The sequence below is a fragment of the Schistocerca gregaria genome, chromosome X (genome assembly GCF_023897955.1).
Source record: "Schistocerca gregaria isolate iqSchGreg1 chromosome X, iqSchGreg1.2, whole genome shotgun sequence".
Classification (NCBI taxonomy): domain Eukaryota; kingdom Metazoa; phylum Arthropoda; class Insecta; order Orthoptera; family Acrididae; genus Schistocerca; species Schistocerca gregaria.
The window spans coordinates 664149308-664168560 of record NC_064931.1 but is presented as its reverse complement, the minus strand read 5'-3'; the positions used below and the strand labels follow the sequence as shown (position 1 = coordinate 664168560).

The window sequence follows — 19253 nt, the reverse complement described above, 5'->3', positions numbered from 1 at the left end:
TGTGTAACTGGCCCTTGATATCCTGGATATTGGCACTTGGGCGGAGTTCGATGTCCGAGCTGGTCCCACACGTCCACCGGGTGCATAAACGGGGATCTTGCTGCCACGTGAGTACGTCAACATCATGCAGACAGTTCACAGAGACACGTGCCATGTGTGGACGATTGGAAAATCCCCTTCGTGTCAGTGAATTGTTCCTCACACCAATCTTAAAAATTCAAGATCACCTTAAGGTGATGCAGGCGAACCAATGGATGCACATAGTGGGGCAGTAGGTTCCTATATCGTTCGCTGGTGAGACAAGACGGCAGACGTATCAAGGGCCCTACTTCATCCAATGTAAACATCCCCTACACGAAAATATCTCAGCCGCCAGCGTGAAGGGTACCCTGATGGCAGGCAGGCTGCATCGGTTTTGAATATACTAGTAGTCTGCCATGCCCCAATGTGTACCGAAACCATCAGCCCACTCTTTACCATGCTTTAAGCATCCGATGGCGGTGTTACTGCCCCTGTTGATCTGTGCGCTCTGTGACGAATGGTGAACAAGTACAAGTGTTGGTCGATGGTTTCTGTACTCCATAACAAGGATTCATAATACTATGAGGGCGCGCCGATTCTGATTGTCCAGAATTAGCTACTGTCGCACTGTGAGCTTTTATCCGCTGTTACAATCCTCGTTAGTCGATGGCAAAAACTGTTAGTAACACGTTGCTGCCCATACCATTTGACTCTGGCAGCGGTGGTTTTCCACTGATCGAGACACAACTGACACTTGGCTCGTGAATAGCCCAGTGCCTGTACGACTTAACAGTAAGTGATGGCCTGTTCTACGCGTCTGGCTCCCACGATCTGGCAGCGATTAAATGCGCTAATAGCGGGCTTCTTGCCCATCTTGTGCAAGACTGTCGCACCGACGAACAGTAAAAGGTCTGACAATCCACAAGTTACGGGACACGTCGAACTAGTAAATTTATCTTGTTGACGGGATAGCGTACAGTCCAACCTGTGACTGAACTATTCTCCAGTGTAGTGATACATATGTTGCAACCCTATTCGTGTGTACAACCGAAGATGTTTTAGAAAACTATTCTCATCTATTCTTCAGTCTCAGTTGCTCATTTTTGAACACATGACATTTTTCGAGCTCTCTGGATCCTCTTCAGAGCTACGTGGTTGCGTCAACAACACCTCGCGCCTGTGTCAGAATCTCGTATCAGAGATCTGAAAATGATCCAGGAAGATCGAAACATGTCATGTATTCAAAAATGTGAAACTGAGACTGAAGAATAAATGAGAACTGTTTTAAACATCAATATAGTTGCCGCCGGCCAGGGTGTCCGAGCGGTTCTAGGCGCTACAGTCTGGAACCGCAAGACCGCTACGGTTACAGGTTCGAATCCAGCCTCGGGCATGGATGTGTGTGATGTCCTTAAGTTAGTTAGGTTTAAGTAGTTCTAAGTTGTAGGGGACTGATGACCTCAGCAGTTAAGTCCCATAGTGCTCAGAGCCATTTGAACAAATATAGTTGCCAATCACTCGTGACGAGTATATCGGCTATAGGGAAGAATGTTTTGTCACAGTGACACTTTAATCAATTCGTAAGCACTATACAATTTACTTTTATTCTTAAGGATTATGCGAGTGAAGCTTCCGGTGCTAAGAAAACTGTATGTTTTAGCGTCTGAATGATTTTTAAAAAGGAACCAGAAACCTCCTAGACGCATTTGTGATGCCGAATGCTAATTCATGGCTTATTAGAGTATTTACACACAGTTTCGATTGAGCTTTTCAAAGAATCTTCGATTTTCTTGAAGGATCGAACGGCGCAAATTACTGCAATTTTTGGCGAAATATCGCATTTCGCTGGTCTGGAAGTCTTATTTTTCAAGCCTCTGTACTTACTGTAAATTTTTCGTTGGGAAAATAAAAAGCCATTTTAAATATACAAAATCTAGTTTCGTAGGAGGACATGGAACTTTGAAAGACCTAAGAACAAAAGCTGTAGACTTGCTTGCATATTAAATTATAAATCTGTAACAAACATATAGTAAAACTCAATTCAGATGGACTTTAAATTTTCCGTTCGCATTTGTAGCCCACGTGTATCATAAGACTCTTCTAAGGCTATTAAATTTCTTGGCCATATATCATGAAACGGACACTCTTGATTGTAGTTCATGTTTAAGGAAGCAAGAACTAAGTTACCTATCGTACAGCGCACTATTCATTAAGTGGAACTGTTTCATCAGATTACAACTTTCATTAAGTATCTTAGTTTATCAGGGTTCCTCAACTACATCCGCGATTGCCTTTTGATACCAGTAAGAGACTGAAGAGGAACAGTTACAGGCGCTATTCGTTAGTTATCTACACTCTAAGACTGATGAGTTTCTTCTCATATGGAATAGTGTGATTCGTTCATGTCATTAAATAAATTATTACCAAGTTGCCCATGAATAACAGGGCAATGCTGGCTGCATTCCTTCATGGAGAGCAAGGTCAACGTTGGTTACAGCCGAATTTTATCAAATCAAAGCAAACAAAATTTTCTATTTTCGATGACTCCGCTATCTAAATAAATCGACAGACGTTGGGATCAGTAATTGTGAACAAAAATTATACTAAAGAAATGGAATGTCTCTGGTGATGGCACAGCTGTTTCACGACTCAATCTCTGGTAGTGGTCGTGTCATATTACCTAACCCCTCATTCGTTGTCCTTCGAGATGCCTTCCTCAGTTTCTTATATTACCTGCATCGCAAGCGACCTTCATCAATTACTATATGAAACAAGGCAGGAGACAGTTCAAGAATCTTCTTTTTCAATAAGTTCTGTGGGAGAAGATTATTGTATTTTCATGTTTTTCAGTTATTTCTAGGCCAAATCTGAGCAGATATTTAACATTTCAACCCTAGGCGAAATAATTTCTTTTAAAAGTAGTTTATTAGTTATTCCTGTGGAACCCGTTTCTCGATTTTCTGTGTCATCTATATTACCCCACAATTTCGCTCGGGAAATCCGTCGTCAAAATTAATTTACCCTCTCACGGCCTACTGCTGTGATGACATGTGCAACCACAGTAACTGTGTCAAAATTTAGTAAGCATCACATGAAACTACACTTCAAAATTCACAGACTGGATTGGAATCTGATTTTTTTGTTTACTTTGTACCCCTGCAGTTTGAGAGCATTCAGTTCTTCACAATGGCTTATTCCAAAGAACAAAAAGAAGTGAGTTAAATCTGCTTTATATGTACGAAACCACGACTCCGTAATCGAAAACTGAACTACCTGTTCGAAACAAGCAGAAAACAGAAGAATGAAAGATACGCACAAATATAACGTCTCGTAGGCATCAATACAATTATGGAGTGAACAGTAGGCTAGTTCAGCAGGAAAAAGATTGGGAAAAGAATCTGCTGTAGCCTGCTAGAGGCGTCCCCTCTCTGTATGGTGCTAATGTGAATTAGGGGAGCTGTAGAGCATCTAAATCAGAATGCCATAATGGGAATTTAACAGTGCCTCCTTTCTCCTACCCCAACTCCACTCAAACACACGGAATAATAAACCAGTTGAAACAAGCAACGACTGGTCCGTTTCTGTTAATTTCACTATCTGTTGAAACAAAAAAAAAAAAAAAAAAAAAAAAAGAAAGAAAAACACTCTTTGCCACTTGTTTCACTATTTTTGCAACCTCACTTTTTTTCAATATTTTTGCAACCTAGTTTTCGGGTTATTAGCGCAGTCCACCATTACTGAGAAAGATATTGTTGTATAAATGGTACAAACGTAAACAACAACAAAATTACAGTCCTCAAAGAAATTAATTGCAAATACCAAACATACAAAAATACCGTTGCAATAAGTAGAATGCTAACTCCAGTAACTGCCAACTTCGTTTATAGTCGGACACCATTGGAAAAGAAATGAAATGGCCAATCGGTCACTTTTGACAGTATCAAGGAGTGGAGAGTAACTGAAGTCAGTTAACTACACTACAGGAAACATTCTGTACCGCTACTAAAATGAACAAACGGACTTCAGAACTCTCCATTTCTTTATAATGCCAAAACGCTCCAATCTACTTTTTTTAATTGTGCCCCACCATAAATGCATCTGCCGTTTATTGATGCTAGTGTTCTATGATTGTGAGTGCTATTATATTGTACTTCGTATCAGCAATTAATTTCTTTGTGGACTGTACCATTACGCATAACTTCTTTGTCAATAATGGTAGATAATGAATTAATTATCCGAGACATAGGTCACGAAAATAAACAATTGACGCAAAAAGCGCAAAAAGTATGTTTCCAAAATACGTCAGTTTTTGTGCTTAGACCTTCATACACACACTGCCTGATGAAAACAATGTAGTACCCCGAAGTGACGAATGACAAAACAGAACTTCACGGGTTGACAGCGTATGTGACGTTATATCGATGATTACAAAATGGTGTCAAATTTACTAAGACGGTTCAATATAAGACTACTTATCAGTCTGGCGGTGCGTCCCCTTTGGCCTGGACGCGTGCGCTAATTCGGCTGGAAAGAGTGTCATGAAGCCGTGGTGTTCTCTCTTCAGGCAAGCTCGCCTACAACTGTGTAACGTATTCGAGACACACCAATGTCCCGCGACATGTCAGGTGTGTTGTGAGGCTGTTAGGACCGCGCGTCGCCAATTTGCAGGATATCAATGCGACTCTAGTAAATGTAAGGTTAACTGTTTTCAGCGCCAGTGCCGCTACCAACGCTTCTGACGTTTGCTGCCATGTCCTGAGTGTTTCGAGTATTTCTAGAGCGACATCTTTTTTGATTTTATTCTTCCACGAAGAAATTTATTCAGGAATTAAGGAGCAAGTATCTTCTAATTTTCGTACAAAATAGATAGGTGTTTCAAAGTTTTACTGACCTTCAAAGTAGTCATCAGCATTGTGTATAACCCGTTGCCAGCGACGTGGAAGTCGTGGGATACTATTAGCAGTGCCAGTTGTGTTGACAGTTCGGGCGGCGCGGTCTATTGCCCGACGAATTTGTAGCAGTTCGGAAGCGAATGCCGTGAAGTGTTTCCTTCAGTTTAGAAATCGAGTTGAACTCGCGAGGGCTTAACTCAGGGGAGCAACACCATCAGTCAAACAAATCAGTAACAGTTTGCACTGTACGTGCTTGAGCATTGTCCTGCAAAATGATGGTCAGGTCCTGCAGAAAGTGTCATCACTTCTGTATCTATGCTGTTCATTTTTGGGACACAAGCTACGACCAGCTTAGAGACAGAAATGATGAAATTTTATGCAGGATCTGACCATCATTTTGCATGACAATGCTCAAGCATGTACAGCGCAAGCTCTTACTGATTTGTTTGACTGATAGGGCTGCTAAGTACTGTACCACCTACTGCACTCGCCTGACTTAAGGGGGGTAGGACGTCAAATAGGCCAATTTGGAGCAGGAGAGGCATCACACGACATTTTAATTTCCACTGTCTATACTTTTACAAATAAGTTCATAAAACTTTGTCAGCATGACCAGGAAGGATTCAGGATTCACACTCATTGCAGTATAAGTTCGAAAACAACAAAATAATTTTCTTTTTTACGTGCGAAATTTCATTACTTTGTCACTTACTAATGGCTGCATTTGTTCCTATAGCTACACTTTTCTTCATAAGTTCGAGAGATTCTTCGATGAATTTTGCACAGCACACATACCATACTTACACGTGTATGAAACTCTAGTATTTATTTAATTTATGAAAAAACGAATGAGCTGTTATATTTTAAACTTCATGTTTAGGAAAAACACAAATTTTATAGTTGATTACCTCAAGTTTTACCACAGTTTTTAATAGATTTGGAAAATTCTAGAGTTCCATACACATTTAAGTATGGTTTGTATGCTGTGCAAAATTCATTGAAGAATCTCTCTTACTTATGAAGGAAAGTGTACCTATAGCAACAAATGCTGCCATTAGTAAGTAAAAAAATGATGAAATTTCACATGTAAAAAAAATTACTTCGTTATGTTTTCTAACTTCTACTGCTATGAGCGTGAATTCTGAATCCTTTCTGGTCATGCTGACAAAGTTTTATGAATTTATTTGTAAAAGTATAGACAGTGCAAATTAAAATGTCTTGTGGTGCTTCTCCTGCTCCAAGTCGGCCCGTTGGCGTCTTACCCCCCTTAAGCCCTCGTGAGTTCAACTCGATTTCTGAACTCAAGGAAATACTTCATCGCATTCGCTTCAAAACTGCTACAAATTCGTCGGGCAATAGACCGCACCGCTCTAACTGTCAACATAACTAGCACTGCTAAGAGTATCCTATGACTTCCACATCGCTGGCAATGGGTTGTACACAATTCTGGTGACTACTTTCAAGATCAGTAAAATTTTGAAACACGTATCTGTTTTGTACGAGCTGTAAATAAATACACTCCTGGAAAAGGAAAAAAGAACACATTGACACCGGTGTGTCAGACCCACCATACTTGCTCCGGACACTGCGAGAGGGCTGTACAAGCAATGATCACACGCACGGCACAGCGGACACACCAGGAACCGCGGTGTTGGCCGTCGAATGGCGCTAGCTGCGCAGCATTTGTGCACCGCCGCCGTCAGTGTCAGCCAGTTTGCCGTGGCATACGGAGCTCCATCGCAGTCTTTAACACTGGTAGCATGCCGCGACAGCGTGCACGTGAACCGTATGTGCAGCTGACGGACTTTGAGCGAGGACGTATAGTGGGCATGCGGGAGGCTGGGTGGACGTACCGCCGAATTGCTCAACACGTGGGGCGTGAGGTCTCCACAGTACATCGATGTTGTCGCCAATGGTCGGCGGAAGGTGCACGTGCCCGTCGACCTGGTACCGGACCGCAGCGACGCACGGATGCACGCCAAGACCGTAGGATCGTACGCAGTGCCGTAGGGGACCGCACCGCCACTTCCCAGCAAATTAGGGACACTGTTGCTTCTGGGGTATCGGCGAGGACCATTCGCAACCGTCTCCATGAAGCTGGGCTATGGTCCCGCACACCGTTAGGCCGTCTTCCGCTCACGCCCCAACATCGTGCAGCCCGCCTCCAGTGGTGTCGCGACAGGCGTGAATGGAGGGACGAATGGAGACGTGTCGTCTTCAGCGATGAGAGTCGCTTCTGCCTTGGTGCCAATGATGGTCGTATGCGTGTTTGGCGCCGTGCAGGTGAGCGCCACAATCAGGACTGCATACGACCGAGGCACACAGGGCCAACACCCGGCATCATGGTGTGGGCAGCGATCTCCTACACTGGCCGTACACCTCTGGTGATCGTCGAGGGGACACTGAATAGTGCACGGTACATCCAAACCGTCATCGAACCCATCGTTCTACCATTCCTAGACCGGCAAGGGAACTTGCTGTTCCAACAGGACAATGTACGTCCGCATGTATCCCGTGCCACCCAACGTGCTCTAGAAGGTGTAAGTCAACTACCCTGGCCAGCAAGATCTCCGGATCTGTCCCCCATTGAGCATGTTTGGGACTGGATGAAGCGTCGTCTCACGCGGTCTGCATGTCCAGCACGAACGCTGGTCCAACTGAGGCGCCAGGTGGAAATAGCATGGCAAGGCGTTCCACAGGACTACATCCAGCATCTCTACGATCGTCTCCATGGGAGAATAGCAGCCTGCATTGCTGCGAAAGGTGGATATACACTGTACTAGTGCCAGCATTGTGCATGCTCTGTTGCCTGTGTCTATATGCCTGTGGTTCTGTCAGTGTGATCATGTGATGTCTCTGACCCCAGGAATGTGTCAATAAAATTTCCCCTTCCTGGGACAATGAATTCACGGTGTTCTTATTTCAATTTCCAGGAGTGTAGTTGCCACTATTAAAGTTCCATCCCTCGTATGTGATGTAGCGTTGAGCCGTCAGGGTTCACTCTGTCTCTACCAGCTGTGACATGAAGTCATACCCAATGGTTCCCCCCCCCCCCCCTCCCCTACCACATACAATGACATTGCAGTTTCTCTCCAAAACTTTGGAAGAATGGGACATCTCCCCAAGTCGCCACCAAACTCGCCGATGATGGTCATCCGCAGTAATACAAATCCGCAGTTAATCGATGAATAGTCCGCTCCCGGTAGCTGAGTAGTCGGCGCGACAGAATGTTAATCCTAAGGGCACGGGTTCGATTCTGCGCTGGGTCGGGTATTTTCTCCGCTCAGGGACTGGGTGTTGTGTTGTCCTAATCATCATTATTTCATCTCCATCGATGCCCAAGTCGCCGAAGTGGCTTCAAATCGAAAGACGTGCACTCGGCGAAAGATCTACCCGACGGGAGGCCCTAGTCACACGACATTTCCTATAGATGAATACAATGCGACACCATTCTTCAGAAGTCCATGCTTCCCGGTCATGTCACGACTCCAAACGCTGCCGATTGTGTTACGGTGTTGACGGCAGCCAACTCATGGACCGGTAATTTCCTAGCCTAGCTGCTGTTGATCTCCGAAAAATGATGTGGAATCACACAGAAGGAGTCCACTACTTGTTCTCAGATGGCAGGTGTAAATGTGGAGGGGTTACAATGTGTTTGCTGTACAGTACGGCGTACCTCCCTTGTGGTGGTCAGACGCCGTCGACCGGAACCTTGACGAGTATGTCTGTCCTCAGGTTCCCATGCAGTCCAACATCGGGCCACTGTCACAACCGCACTTTCCACAAATCTGGATACTGCACGATTCGACCAGCTGGCCAAGTTGAGACTCACAATGAGGCCCCTTTCAAACTGTGTCAGTTACTGATGACGCTGTCTCATATGAGTACGCGGCACCGTCGTGTCTTTTACAGCGATCACTCAATATATGACGCTGGTCCTTTACATAGTCTACTAAGCCTCGTAATAACAGTAAACACGAACAACACTAATGCACTCTGGTGGACATTCTACTCGTCAGAAAGGTATTGCAACTCTATAATCATTAACATGCTCGGTGACGTCGTGTGCACGGACGAAGATGCACTAACATCCGACCACGTCGTCTGTGTGGTTAACTTTTTTTGTCAGGCAATGCATATAAGAACACGTAATTGATTACTTGTGTGTCTTACTGTGTTATACTACATTACGTATCTTGCCGGCCGCGGTGGTCTCGCGGTTCTAGGCGCGCAGTCCGGAACCGTGCGACCACTACGGTCGCAGGTTCGAATCCTGCCTCGGGCATGGATGTGTGTGATGTCCTTAGGTTAGTTAGGTTTAAGTAGTTCTAAGTTCTAGGGGACTAATGACCACAGCAGTTGAGTCCCATAACGCTCAGAGCCATTTTTTTTTTTTTTTTTTTTTTTTACGTATCTTAACCTGCAGAAGCAGGAAATTCGTTTTGATTCTCCGATCACACATTAATCCCATTTAGACGGGAATGTTACAGAACGAAATGGCAATGTCGGCTTGGCGTTCACAGTTATATATACCGCAGCATCGATCTCACGCTACGCTTCATTATCAGCAGAATTGTTGATAGTGGTGGTGATAGTGGTTGTGGTTGTGGTTGTGGTTGTAGTTGTAGTTGTAGTAGTAATCTGAAAGAAAATCTGGAGATATGAATCTCTTGTGGCTGTTTCTTTGTAACTCTGGAAAGGTCACATTCTGAGTCGTTTGGTAATTGATAAAATTTAGATGGACCTAAATCTGATCTCATTCTGTAAAGTATCTTCGCTAAATGACTATGAATAGATTTTGCTGAAAACTTCAACATGGTGATGTTTATCGAAGTTGGAGTAATAGAGATTGTGAGCTTCTTGCCCTAACGTTAGTACCAAAGTGACGCGATGCAATTTGTTATTCACCGAGATTAGCATGTCCAAATGAAGGTGGCAAATAATTTAACATGGTCCACCATTAGGAAGCTTCAGAATTTTTTTTTTCTGTTGCGATCCTTACCAAAATAATAAATTAAGAGAAACGTGTACACTGTAGGCGATAGCCAGAAGCCATGCGGCAGTAAGAACGTAGCAACCAGTTTTCCTTGCACTAGTCCTCCATACCTTTGCACCTGGCCCTTCCACTAACACGACTCTTTGCGTCACAGCAATTATGTTAATTTACCATGATATAGAGGGTCAGGCGTCCTGAATATGTATCTTCTGCCTGCCGAAGTGGAATTTACATGTCCAGTCTTCTCGCCTCGTTGAAGAGCAGCTGTTCTATTTTTGTACGTGTTGCGACTGGTATCTTAAATCAGTCTCTGTAACCTAATTCAGGTGTTGAAAGTATTAACTGCTAAAGTCGCATACACATGCTGTCAAAGAGCAAGGCTGTATATGTTTAAAATATCTAATGCCCTGGACGATGGACCTAGCTACACAGGTTTGTGTGAAAATATTGGCTACTTGATCTTACATAAAGTACATAATGTGTAACAAAAAGAGCAAATAATAATGTTAAAGCATCATTGCATTATTGTGACTCCAGTAGTGAATGACAGTTAAACCGTTATTACAGCGAATCATTTAACTACAGTGATTACGTCATGTCACGTCTAGACTCGATATCACGAGCTCAACCTGTTATCACGCCACTAGTGGAATAGCTGATCATTTACGCCGGCCGCTGTGGCCGAGCGGTTCTAGGCGTTACGGTCGCAGGTTCGAATCCTGCCTGGGGCATGGCTGTGTGTAATGTCCTTAGGTTAGTTAGGTTTAAGTAGTTCTACGTTCTAGGGGCTCATGACCACGGGAAGTTCCATAGTGCTAGGAATCATTTGACCATTTACATCAACATTCAATACGGAGCAGTAAAAACTGGACGTGAAAAACCGAAATTAACGTTTTGAACCTCAGTAAATGAACTGTACTGCGGTGAACTATCGGACATGACTTTTAGCGAATACGACTTCAAAGTCTGCAATTTGCATGAAAATGATATGAGACGAAGCGGTCATTTGGATGCACTTTAATAACTTTCAGATGTCTTGACCACACTTTTTATTACTCTCAAAATCGCATTACCCCTTTCGACATTCCGTCATTTTCATATGATGGAGGGTGGTATGTCGAAACGCATGAGGCGATTTTGGAAATAATAAAAAGTGTGATCAAGACATCTGGAAGTTGTTAAAGTGCTACTTCAACATACTTGTGGTATAGCATGAATGTCAATTTTATAACGACAAAAAATACTTTCCAAAGGAAAAGGCACATTATGTGCCAGGAGCCATTCTGTACGAGATTTTTATATATTTTTTATATGTCATGTTGTGTAGGACCATATTGAGAAGCAAGTCTCCATGGTCATGGATGAGTTAGTACATGAAATACTAACAGAAGAGTAGTAATAGATTAAATGAATGTATGTATGTGAATCCTATGCAGACTATAACACAAAATTTTAAATGAATATAATCAACAACGTAACACAGGAATTATCTTAATTTGTTAATTTTTCCAGGAATTCCTCGACTGAATAGCAGGAGTGAGTCCTGAAGAAACTTTTCAGTTAAGACTTGAAAGTGCGTGGATTACTGCCGAGATTTTTGAATTCTTATGGCCGATTACTGAAAATAGATGCAGCAGAATGCTGCACGCGATTCTGCGCACGAGTCGAGGAGGAGCATTCCAAATGCAGATTGTATTTCTGACTAATATTAACTGAGTGAAAGCTGTTAACTCTTAGGAATAATCTGATATTGTTAACAACAATCGACATTAAAGAACTACAAACGACATTAAAGAAAATATGTATTGGGAGGTCAATGTCAGAATTCACAGACTAATGAACAGGGGTCGACAAGAGGTTCGCAAATTTACACCACAAATTGCTCGAACCACCCGTTTCTGAGTCAAAAATACCATTTTTGAATCAGAAGAGTTACACTAAAAAATAATAACATACGTCATAAGCGAATGAAAATAAGCAAAGTAGACTACTTTTCGTGTTTTGGGAAATTTGTGGTAAGTTCCTATGGGACCAAACTGCTGAGGTCATCGGTCCCTAGAGTTACACATTACTTAATCTAACTTAAACTAACTTACGCTAAGGACAACATATACCCACGCCCGAGGGAGGACTCTAACCTCCGACAGGGGTATCCGCGCGAACCATGGCAAGGCGCCTAGACCGCGCTGAAACCCCACGCGGCCCTACTTTTCGTGTTGAACTATCACTTATTTCATACTATTCTAATGGTAAATAAAGCAATGTATACCGATTAGCAAGGTATACGTACAAAACATAGGAACAGAAAGAACCCCTTAACAAACCATGACCTTTATCGTGTTCTACGCCACTGTTGTGAGTCGTACTGTCGCGAGGTATGGTACAAAGCTTCTCTGGCCCCGTAATTTTGCATGTCCCGGCGCCTGACCCCACCCATCTATTTTAATGATAGCTGTATTCTTGTTTACTATTTGCTTCTGCTTCCAGAGAGTGATCTGTACTTCTAGATGCTTTGAAGAATACTTGAAGTATAGTTCCTTCAGCGTGGAAATTCTTTTGGTGTAAAGCATTTCCTTATACGCGAAAGTGATTCCTAGCAGTGTCAGTTACAAATTCTTCAGTACAGGGTATGTGGAAAAATGTGTTTTTTTTTCTTTTACGCAAATATGTACACATAAAAGGAGCTGTGGTCAGAAAACACGCTGACGTAACGACAGAACGGCGGGAATTTTGCAGATATGTGGGGTGCACTTCCTCAAGCATATAATAATTATAACGGATGATACGTGTGGGACAGACTGAACTTAACAACAGAAGTAGACTGTACATGATTGGTTACAAACTCTATGAATATTTGGCCGCAGTAAGTAAGGTACGGAAACCATGAAGCAGGCCATGATTTCGCGAAACTTCATGTAATTTTTTATATTTGTAGTTATTGTCGTCGTACAGTCACAGAGATGTACTACATAAATGACGAATAAAAGACTCTTCATCTATATACTGCAATCTAATCCATGCTAGAGGGTACTTCTTAGTTTACCATATACTAACGTTCCGCCAAGTCCCCTTCACGGATGGAAGGCGAGACGAATTATTTGTTATCTGTTACTAACTAATGCCATCTTCAGAGTCTCTGCTGGAGCGATACGTAGGGCACCTAGGAAAATTCGTTGATTCCGATCTGGAAACGTGTTCATGGACATTCCTAAGTGGATTTTTTTCCAAATATTATGAGTCCATTCCACGTATGGCAGGTGAGACTTCTTAGAATTTCAGTTACACTCAACAGCCGGAAAAGACCGGGACCATACGCCTTTGAGCCATTTAGCCTCAGGAGAGGATACGAAAGGTTTAAGAAACTCTTCACAATCGAATTGGTGGTCGCATCAAAGCCAGAAGGAGTGTAACGTTGTACTGATAAGTGGGCTCAAACTACCAAAGTCTGCGTAAATTTGATTCGGTATTGCAACCACTGAAATAACACACCACATACTCTCTCAGCCCATGAAGTTTCATTTCGGTTCCTCCACCACTTCGGGGGGCATCGTCTTTTATCGTCAGGCAGCATTTGTTGTGATCAGGAAAACGAATATGACTGGAGAAGACTTACACCTCTGTTCAACTGTGGGCCACTCAAAGAGGTTTTCGCACTTTATGTAAGGCAACGTCTGCTCTCAGAGCCTGATTCTTAACTTTTGTCTAATATTGTGGCATAATGTGCAAGTTGCTATTAAATCAACAGGTACTCCTACTGAGCAAAACTTCGTATGAGAGACCATCACCACTCTCTTGTGTACTGCCAGAGTCGTTTGTTATAGCATCACAGGGAGGTGGTAGTCGTTACTTTAGGCGCTGGGTTACAAATTGTTCTGTGTACCTGATGACATGTAGGTGAGCGCACACTGTCTGAGCATAGCTTATGGGACCAAATGTATCTTAATACTAACTAAATACCTAGGTATTACAGTAACGAATAACAAATTGGAACCATCAAATAGTTCATGTTGTGGGCAAAGCAAACCAAAGACTCCGATTTATTGGCAGAATACTTATAAAGTGCAACAGGTCTACTAAAAGTACTGCTTACAACATGCTTGTCCGCCCTCTTCTGGAGTACTGCTGTGCGGTGTGGAATGTGGAAACCACATCAGATGGGACTGGCGGAGGACATCGAGAAAGTTCAAAGAAGGGCAGCTCGTTTTGTATTATCGCGAAATAGGCGAGAGAGTGCCACGGACAAGATACGTGAATTGGGATGGCAATCATTGAAACAAAGGCAGGATCTTCTCGTGAAATCTCAATCACCAACTTTCTCATCCGATTACGAAAATATTCTGTAGGCGCCCACCTACATAGGAAGAAATAATCATCATGATAAAAAAAAAAAAAAAGAAATCAGAGCTCGCACAGAAAGACTTAAGTGTCCGTTCGAGAGTGTAACGGTAGATAAATAGCCTGAAGGTGATTCAATGAACCATCTGTCAGGCATTTAACTGTGAATTGCAGAGTAATCATGTAGATGTAGGGCAATTACTCTGTTAGAGGTCTCGAGATTGTGTCTGAAGTGATAAATGCTTTTAAGATTATAGACAGAACATACGAAATATTAACAGAAGGAACAATAGATATAGTGGCACGAGCAACTTCAGAATTAAGTGGAACAACCTTTCCGTGGAATCATGAAACGACGCAAAATGCAAAAAACAGATCCACCCTGTTGAGGTCTGAAGCTCAAAACCTTTGCTTAACACAGAGACTCCTTTAACAGGACACATATAGGAAAGACATGTCAACATAAACCAAGGATGTTTGGAATACTGTAAAATGTTCCAATCAGTCAATGCCCATCAAAACGTCGGATTTATTTTTGGCGGAAACACAAGCCAACTAATACGGTGAACTACACACCTCCTGCCATTTTACATGGAAGTAATTTTGCTTCAGCCGGGGTTCTAGTTTCAAGGTAATCTTCTCATCATCTACAAGGTTTAATTACAACCAAGGACTACACATCACTTTAGATCTCATGTGTTTTTCATAAACCGTGTGGTTCTTAGTAAGGACGTCGTCCATAAAGATGATGATGACCTTAATTTACTGCCAGTTCTGGCCATACGTGGTTTGACAAACATGTAGCACACAAACGTTAAAGTGATATCAGCGTTCTCTTCCTGAGCTGTCCGAAATTATTCTGTCAACGTACCACTGGGTTCCGGGAAGGCGCAGCAGTACCCACGAGCTGGCAGCACTAGACTCTGGCTTTCTGACGTACGTCCCGTCGCTCTCAGCTTCCTGTAACAGAAAATTCCAGACCGCTATATTATTTGCTGCCCTTGAATTTTGTTAACACATAAGATACTTTGTAGTGCATTTGTGTTAAGTTTACCACATGGAATTACTGCCTAGGAATGTTAAGAGAGGTAGAAGATATTTGTGCTTAGTAAGAGTGACAAGATACTAATTGCAGAGTATCTGAGTAGTCAGCATCAGAAATGTGATGAGGAAAATGGGAAAAATTCAAACCATCGTTCAATATGACTTACATAACTATTGTCCAAGCAAGGTCTTAAGGGATGGGAAAGACCCATAGCAATGTTAGAAAAGTGATACATAAGCAAAGAAATCCTTGTCACAGATTCAAGAGAAGCCAAAACCTAGCTGACAAATAAAAGCTGAACGAAACGAAAATGAGCATAAGGAGAACAGTGTGAAACAAATGTTCAATCCCTGTGAAAGAAAAGTGCTGTCATCAACCGAACTGAGTAAAAATCCTAAGAGGTTTTGGTTTTATGTAAAATTAGAAAGCTTTTCGAAAACCACTATTCATTCACTCAGTGACCATACTGGCACCCAAACAGAAAATGACAGACAAAATGCCGAAATACTGAATTCGGTCTCCCGAAATTCCTTCGTCGCGGAGATCGTAACACGGTCTCTCCTTTCAGCCATGGTACGAGCGTGGAAATGGCAAGTACTGAAATAGCCGACCGTGGAATAGAAAATCAACTACAATCATTTAGTAGTGGAAAGGCATTAGAGCGAGACGAAGTACCTATAAGATTCTACGAAGATTATGCGAAAGAACTTGTTCCCCTCTGGCAGCAATTTATCGTAGATCGCTGGAGCAACGAAGGGTACCTAGAGAGAGGAAGAAAGCTCAGGTCATTCGCTTTTTCAAGAAGGACCATAGGACAGATGCACATAATTATAGGCCTATATCGCTGACATCAATCTATGTAGATTTATGGAACATGTTTTATGCTCAAGCATTATGACGTTTTTGGAGAGCGAAAATCTTCTCTATAGAAATCAACATGGATTCCCCCCAACACAGAGCTCTTGCGTAACTCAGCTCGCTCTGTTCCTCCACGAGATCCATAGCGCTGTAGGCCACGGCACTCAGGTTAATGCCGTGTTGCTTGACTTCTGGAAGGCATTTGACACCGTCCCGCACTAGCGGTTAGCGAAAAAAATACTAGCTTATCGAGTGTCGGACCTGATTTGCGACTGGATTCAAGTCTTTCATGCAGATAGAACTCAACACATCGCCCTTAACAGAACAAAATCGACAGATGTATAGGCAATTTCCGAAGTATTCCAAGGAAGTGTGACAGGATCGTTACTGTTTACAACGTATGTAAATGATCTACTAGAAACCTTCGGAAGTTCTTTAAGACTGTTCGTAGATGATTCGGTTGCCTATAACAAAGTAGCAACACCAGAAGACAGTGTCGATTTGCAGAATGATTTGCAGAGGACTGATGAATAGTGCAGACACTGGCAGTTGACCCTGGACGTGAATAAATGTAACAGATTGCGCATATATATGAAAGGAAATCGCTACTGTACAACTACACTATTGATGACAAACTGCTGGAAACAGCATCTACCGTAAAATATCTATAAATAACTATCCAGAGGGACGATAAGTGAAATGAAATGTCGTGTGGCGAGGACCTCCCGTCGGGTAGACCGTTCGCCTGGTGCAAGTCTTTCGATTTGACGCCACTTCGGCGACTTGCGCGTCGATGGGGATGAAATGATGATGATTAGGACAACACAACACCCAGTCCCTGAGCGGAGAAAATCTCCGACCCAGAAATGACCACATAAAACAAATAGTAGGGGAAGGAGATGCAAGACAGTTTCATAGGAAGAATTTTAAGGAAATGTGACTCGTCCACGAAGGAAGTGGCTTACAAAGCGCTTATTCGACCGATTCTTGAGTATTGTTCATCAATCTGGGATCCTTACCAGGTACGACTGATAGAAAGATAGAAATGGAAATGAGCGTATGAAATTGTGGGCCGAGAGTCCCCCATTCGGGGAAGTTCAATTACCGAGGGCAAGTACTTATTGCATTCGACGCCACATGGGCGATTTGCGCGTCGGAGATGGGGATGAAATGATGATAAAGACAACACAACACCCAGTCCATGAGCGGAGAAAATCTCCGAATCAGCCGGGAATCGAAACCGGGCCCTTAGGATTGACGTTCTGTCGCGCTGACCACTCAGCTACCGGGGGCGGACAATCTAAAGTTGATCTACATTAATAATGGTAATGGTATATACATACGGCAGCCAAATCAGTGTCTGTGCGTATGGGGTAACAAACAAAAACTGACTAGATGTGGAGCGTTAAAACGTAAATAACACTTTTGAGCAGGTTATTAGGACACCTTTTCAGACGCTACGTCATTGCAGAAGCCAACATAGGTTTTGATCGAATTGCTTTTTCTCTTTGTCTTATGAAAGTTTCGGATATATGTGTTCATTATCAGATACCTCTGTCTGGTGATGATCAAACAGGTCAAAATCGACCATTAAATAAGGTACAAGAAACTGCGGTGAAAAAAATGGTTTAAATGGCTCTGAGCACTATGGGACTTAACATCTGTGGTCATCAGTCCCCTAGAACTTAGAACTAATTGAACCTAACTAACCTAAGTACATCACACACACATCCATGCCCGAGGCAGGATTCGAACCTGCGACCGTAGCGGTCACGCGGTTTCAGACTGAAGCGCCTAGAACCGCACGGCCACACCGGCCGGCCAACTGCGATGAAAGATTGGGTTGCTGGGTACTTCAGTGTGATTACTCATTATCTCACTGGGTGACAAGTTCGATCTCTCGGTAACCATTTATTGCACTATCTGTCGGTCTCTCTGAACGAGCGAAGTAATTAATAACCGTTTTACAAGCTGGCCAGTTTAGATGATCTCGTCTAACGTTTCATGAACTGTCTAATCTTTTTACTTCCCGTCTCCAAAATTGTGAAACGCAGCATAGCGGAAGATTTGGCTGCAGTGCGAATGTCGAAGGGTCACCCAATCAAATTTCTAATACGTCTTCAAGAGTTTGGTAATTTGTGCTAGAGTTTTGTTGAATAGCATTACAGTAGCTGTCTTTGGATTCAAAATATGAGGAAAGCTATGCATTTATTCATAAATTAGTACTGAAGTGACGTGCTGTCGGAATCAACACTAAAAAGAACGAACGCTTCTATCGACAGAATCTACATTGTCTGACAAACAAGTAAAACAGCCAGAAGGGGAGAAGGATGTGGGACGTCCGAACTGGTCCAACAGATGTTCTATTGGAGACACATCTGGATAACTTGCTGGCCATGGGAGTACATCAACATCACACAGTCAATTCACAGAGACGGTTCCCATACGTGGACGAAAAATGGCACCGTGATACTGTCGCAAGAGATGGAGCATCATGACGCAGGCAGTCCGTGACGTACCGTTGTGCCATCAGAGTCCCCTCAATCACTACCATCCGCGTCTTGAAGTGGTATCCAATGGTTCCCCACGCCATGACGTCAGGAGTGACAACGTTGTGCTTATCTCAAACATTTCAAGAATGAGACTTCTCCCCAAGTCGCCGTCATACTCGCCGACGATAGGTCATCTAGGGTCTTGCAGAACCATGATTCAACGCTGAACACAACGCGACGTCATTCATCAGCTGTACTTTCTTCCCAGTCATGGCATCACTTCAAAGCAGCCGTATACGTTGTGGTGTTGACAGCAGCTTACGTATGGGACGTTAAGCCCCTACTCTGGCTGCTGCTAGTGTCTGACCAATGGTGCAGTATGATATAGAATATTGCAGTGAGTCCATTACTTGTTCTCGGATGGCAGGCGCAGATGCGAAGGGGTTACGAAGTGTATAGTCGGTGGATGTGGTAGACCAGAACCTCGAAGAGAAGTATGCCTGCCCTGAACGTTCCCGTGGAGCCCATCGGGGCACTGTCACTGCCCCACATATTGCAGGATTCGACCAGCTGGCAAAACGGAGACCCAGAATGAGACTTATTTCAAACTCTTG

General features: G+C 43.1%; 1 long non-coding RNA gene across 1 annotated transcript in view; it reads right to left on the bottom strand.

Annotated features, from left to right (window-relative positions):
* Positions 1–19253, bottom strand: part of LOC126299034 (uncharacterized) — a 261272-nt gene that overhangs the window by 81498 nt on the left and 160521 nt on the right. The window contains exon 3 of the long non-coding RNA XR_007552713.1: positions 15116–15204. This is a non-coding gene — a long non-coding RNA (uncharacterized LOC126299034). The remainder of the gene's footprint in view (positions 1–15115; positions 15205–19253) is intronic.